Source organism: Pinus tabuliformis, chromosome 3_2, assembly GCF_031772625.1.
Source record: "Pinus tabuliformis cultivar Carrire ecotype Pingquan chromosome 3_2, CPIR1, whole genome shotgun sequence".
NCBI lineage: Eukaryota > Viridiplantae > Streptophyta > Pinopsida > Pinales > Pinaceae > Pinus > Pinus tabuliformis.
Genome location: NC_142302.1, coordinates 198262050 through 198268324, shown reverse-complemented (window position 1 = coordinate 198268324; position 6275 = coordinate 198262050).

Sequence of the window (6275 nt, the reverse complement as noted above, 5' to 3'; positions counted from 1 at the left end):
CCAAACACAGACTTAGCCAACAATGGGATTGTATGTTCACATGTTGTGGCTAACATGAGATGCATTTCATTGACCTGAGTGGTCAAAATTAATTCTTACTAGAGAGGGTTGGATCTCTCGAAAATTATCTTTACCCCAATTATTGTAATAATTATAATATTGTATTATTTTTAGAATAGGAGATAAGTTGTTAGTATAGGTGTGTATCAGAGCTTGAGAATAGGGATTTACTGGTTGAGTTGATAAAAATAGATATTGAGTTGTCAATGCAGTTGGGATAGGATTTGATTCATAAAAGAGGAAAGAATGTAATGACAAAGAGATTAGATGGTCAAGAATAGAGTAAGTAAGTGAGAGGTGTGTGAGAGATAGGGTTGGAGAGTGAAAAGAGGTCAGACAAACTATTGTAATTAAGCCAAGAGGTCCAAGACTCTAGAAATTATATTTTATTGAATAAATGATTAAGTGTGGTGTTGCGTGTTAATCCTGGTGCAAAAATTCATTTGTACCTGTGTTTCGATGTTCTGGACCCAAATCAGGCGTTTTTCTTTGTTTATACATTGTATTGATAATCACAGTCGATTAGTATTAAGGGTTAATATTGAGCTTAGGCGCTAAACCTTTCCTTAAACGTCTTTCTTAAAAGTATGAATTAAGCACATGGATAGTATATGGAAAGTGGTAAGTGGTATCTCGTGCGCCCTAAAAGTGGTAAATGATATTTCTAAAATTCACGCGATTAGCCTAAGTGGGTGACACGCAGCACGAGAAAACCAGAAATTTCGCGCACTCTCGACTTGATATCAGTTGTGCAAGATTTCACGCGAGATTGTGCGATATCCATTGGATCTGAAGGAGTGAAATCGAAGGCGTGGATTGAAGCACCTGACAAAAGTAAATGTCAAAGAAGGACCACCGGTAATTGGTTTGGAAGGTGGGACACCCAAGAGGAAATACACGTACATAATCTGATTAAAGCACAACTAATTGGTTCTAAAGTTAACCAATAGTCTAATTCCAAACTACATCCACATTTTCATCAACTTTCTACATCATTTTGGTATCAGAGCTGGATTAAGTTTTACTAAAGTAAACATGCCCCCGAGGAGAGGAACTGGCATAGGTCAAGGAAGACCTGTAGCAAATGCAGTTCTGCTGGATGAGATCTGAAATCTACGTACAAGGATGGAGACAATGGAGACTGCTCAGAGGAGAGCACTTGATGAAGGAGATGCCAGTGCTGTAGAAGAATATTTTGAGGAATAAGAAGAGGATGAAAGTGAAGCTGCCAAAGCTCTCAAGGTATTGGTCAAAGCAAGTGGAAGACCAAAGGTGGAAATGCCTTTGTATGACGAGAATCTCAATGTAGAAGAATGGATGGACTGGATCAGTTCATTAGACAAGTATTTTGACTATGAGGAGGTTGATGATAAAAATAAGGTGAAATTTGCAGTTACCAGATTGAAGGGTCATGCAGCTATCTGGTGGGGTGAATTACAAACATCCAAGGGAGAAATGGAAAGCCCAAGATCAAACAATGGGATAAAATGGTAAGTAGATTGAAAGCCAAATTTATGCCAAAAGATTACCAGTTAAATCTTTTCAGACAGTTACAAAATTTGACGCAAAAAGGAATGACTGTCAAATGATACAGAGAAGAGTTTTATAAGCTGAGCATTAGAGCAAGACATGTAGAGGATGATGTAGAAAAGGTAGCCAGATACATAAATGGGTTGAGATATGACATATAGGATGAAATTAGCTAGCTGATTTTGAAGACAATTGAAGATGCTTATCAAGCATCTTTGAAGACAGAAGAGAAGATGTTGAGGAAGCAAAATTAGGGGAATAGAGGAAAAAGTTCAGCAGGGGGTAGAGGAACTACCAAATCAAGATTTCAGTGCCCTCAGGGTGAAGCAGGAGGTTCAAGTAGTAGACCACCAAAAAGAGGAGAATTTAGTAGAGGAGTATTTGCACCCAAAGGAAGAGGCCGAGGAAGAGAAATTCAGTGTTACACATGTGGATAATGGGGACATGGATCATATGACTGTCCTCATAATAAAGTAACAAATAAGAGGAATGTGAATGCGGCTGAGGCAAGGGAAGAAAAACCTCAAATTGCAAACAAGGAAGAATCACCTGAAGTAGGAGAATCCTTGTTGTTGAAAAGGGTATTGCTTAAGGAAGAAAAAGAGACAGGATAACGAGATCAGAGAAAGAGTTTATTCAGAACTACATGCAAGTCTAAAGGAAAATGCTGTAAAGTGATAATTGATAGTGGAAGCACTGATAACCTTGTTTATATAGAAATGGTGGACAAGTTAGGACTAGTAGAAACAGTACACTCTACTCCTTACAAAGTATCATGGCTGAAAAAAGGACATCATATTATTGTGACAAAAAAATGCAAGGTAGAGATATAGATTGGTACTTATATGGATGCGATATTGTGTGATGTAATGCCAATGGATGTATGCCATGTGTTGCTGGGAAGACCTTGGCAGTTTGATCAGAAAGCTATTCATGATGGGAGAAGAAATACTTACACTCTGGAGAATGATGGAAATAAACACACACTACTGCCATTGAAGGATGAAGCAGGCAAAGAATAGCCTGGAAACAATGTTATTCTGATGAGTGGGAAAGAATTGCTACAAGAATTCAAGAAGGATGAACAGATGCATTTTGTTGTCATAAGGAGACCTAAGGTAATTTTAACTTCCACAAACTTAGATGATTTATCTGAAGAAATCAAAACTCTGTTGAATGATTTTGTTGATATTATTGTGGATGAGTTGCCAAATGCATTACCACCCATCAGGAGTATTAGTCATCATATTGGTCTAATACCTGGAGCAAGTTTGCCAAACAAAGTAGCATACAGGTTAACTCCTCAAGAAAATGTAGACATTGGAAGACAAGTACAGGAACTGATGGATAAGGGACTAATCAGAGAGAGTCTTAGTCCATGTGTTGTACCAACAATACTCAGTCGAAAGAAAGGTGGTGAATGGCGTATGTGTACAGATTTCAGAGCCATAAACAAGATTACTATCAGGTATAGATTTCCTTTACCACGCATGGATGATTTTATGGATTGTTTAAGTGGGTCAAAGTATTTTTCTAAAATAGATCTGAAGAGTGGATATCATCAAATAAGGATTAGAGAAGGAGATGAATGGAAGACTGCATTTAAAACAAATAGTGGGTTGTATGAATGGTTATTGATGCATTTTGGAATCACTAATGCACCTAGCACATTCATGATATTAATGAATGAAGTCTTGAAGTAATATGCAGGCAAGGTTGTCATTGTTTATCTTGATGATATTCTAGTTTTCAGTAGAAGCAAAGAAGAACATCTGGAGCATCTTAAGTTGGTTTTAAGAATTATGCAGAAAGAGAAACCATTGATAAACCTGAAGAAATGTAGTTTCATGAAAGAAGAATTAATCTCTTTGGGATTTGTAGTTTCTAAAGAAGGTTTGAAAATGGATCCAAAGAAAGTCCAAGCAATTTGGAACTGGCCTACTCCAAGAAACATATCTGAGGTAGGAAGCTTTCATGGTCTTGCAAGTTTTTAGAAAATTTATCAGAAGTTTTAGTCAGATCTGTGCACCAATTATTGAAACAATCAAAAAGACTAATCAGCCATTCAAGTGGATAGAAGCAACAGACCAAAATTTTAAGTTTCTGAAGAAGAAAATTATAGAGAAACCAGTTTTAGCTTTACCTGATTTTGGGAAAGTTTTCCAAGTTGAAACTGATGCTAGTGGAGTTGCAATTGGAGAAATTTTGAGTCAAGAATAGAGACCAATAGTCTACTTTAGTGAGAAACTAAATGAAGCTAAGAATACTTATTCTTCTTATGATAAAGAATTTTATGCTATTGTGCAAGCTTTAAAAAAAAGGAGACATTATTTTCTACCAAAGGAGTTTGTATTATATTCTGACTATCATGCATTACAGTTCATAAACAACTAGCCAAAATTGAACCAGAAACATGCCAACTGGGTAGAGTTTTTACAGAGTTTTACTTTTGTGATAAAACACACAAGTGGTAAGTTGAAAAAAGTTGTTGATGCTTTGAGTAGGGCAAATTTCATTATACAAGAATTAAGAGTTGCTGTTGTATGATTTGAAGAATAGTTGATATGTATAAAGATGATGTAGAATTCAAAGATATTTATGCAGTTGTACAAAATCCAATAGTTCATAATAAAAGTCAGTGGTTAGATTATTTTATCCAAGGTGTTTTACTGTTTAAAGTTAACAAATTGTGCACTCCCAAATGTTCTATGAGGGAAAACATAATCAAGGAGAAACACAATGGAGGAATTATCTGGTCCCTTTGGATGAGACAAAACCTTTGCTTAGGTAAATGCTTTTTAATATTGGCCAAAGATGCAAACTGATGTTAAGAAATTTGTTGAGAAGTGCAAAATCTGTCAGCATGCTAAAGGGAGAAGCCAAAATACAGGATTGTACTAGCCATTGCCAATACCAGACCGACCATGGGATGCAATTAGTATGGACTTTGTTTTGAGGTTACCTAGAACTCAAAGAGGGAGTGATTCCATTTATGTTGTGGTAGATAGATTTTCCAAAATGGCGCATTTCATTGCATGTAAAAAGACTAGTGATGCAACACATATTGATAATCTTTTTTTTTTCAGAGGTTGTAAGGTTACATGGATTGCCTGTAAGTATTGTGTCTGATAGGGATACAAAGTTTGTTGGGCATTTTTGGAGAACTCTTTGGAAGAAACTAGGTGCCAACCTTAGTTTTAGTTCAGCATATAATCCTCAAACAGATGGATAGACCGAAGTGGTAAACAAAAGCTTGGGAAACATATTGAGAATTTTAGTGTATAAAAATCCTAAGAAGTGGGATTTAGCACTTGCTCAAGCTGAGTTTGCTTATAATGACACTCCAAACCAAAGTACTGGGATGAGTCAATTTCAAATTGTTTTTGGAATGAATCCAAGAGGTGTGTATGAACTCAGAAATTTGGGTAAACAAGAGACAAGAAGTGCAAAAGCTGAAGAGTTTGCAGAGCAGATGCAAAAAAAAAAGAATATGTCAAAGAGAGATTATAGGAAAGCAGTGGAAAATACAAACAAAGAGCTGATATGAAGAGGAGAGAAAAATAATTCCAAGTGGGAGATCTAGTGATGGTATACTTGAGGAAATAAAGATTTCCTGTTAGGACTTACAATAAACTAAAGATGAAAAACATAGGGCCATGTAGAATTGTGAGGAAGTTTTCAACTAATGCTTATAAATTGAATTGCCAGAAGGGATTGGAATATCACCTATCTTCAATGTTGCATATTTTTACCCATACAAGGAGACAGAGTCAGAGCCATAGAAGGAACCTGCAAGAGATGAAGTTCAAACTTTAAATTGGGAAGAAAAAATGCCAAAGACAATCAAGAAAGAGGTGGAAGCTATTTTGGAGAAAAAAGTATCCAAAAGAACTAGGGGACATGTTTATTTTCAATATTTAGTCAAATGGAGGGGACAACCAATGGAGGATTCCAGTTGGATAACAACGACAGAATTACAAAACTATGGAGTCAATCTTGAAAGTTTAACGAAGGATTATTTTCTTCCCTGGGAGTCTGATGCAGGAGCATACAGACTTAGCTAGCAACGTGATTGTATGTTCACATGTTGTGGCTAACAAGAGATGAATTTCATTGACCTGAGTGGTCAAAATCAATTCTTAGTAGAGAGGGTTGGATCTCTCGAAAATTATCTTTACTCCAATTATTGTAATAATTAGAATATTGTATTATTTTTAGAATAGGAGATAAGTTGTTAGTATAGGTGTGTATCAAAGCTTGAGAATAGGGATTTAATGGTTGAGTTGATAAAAATAGAGATTGAGTTGTCAATGCAGTTAGGATAGGATTTGATTCATAAAAGAGGAAAGAATGTAATGATAGAGGGATTAGATGATCGAGAATAGAGTAAGTAAGCGAGAGGTGTGTGAGAGATAGGGTTGGAGAGTGAACAAAGGTCAGACAAACTGTTGTAATCGAGCCAAGAGGGCCAAGACTCTGGAAATTCTATTTTATTGAATAAATGATTAAGTGTGGTGTTGTGCATTAATCCTGGTGAAAAAATTCATTTGTATCTGTGTTTCAACGTTCTGGATCCAAATCGGGCATTTTTCTTTGTTTATACATTTTATTGGTAATCACAGTCAATTAATATTAAGGGTTAATATTGAGCTTAAGCACTAAACCTTTCCTTAAACGTCTTTCTT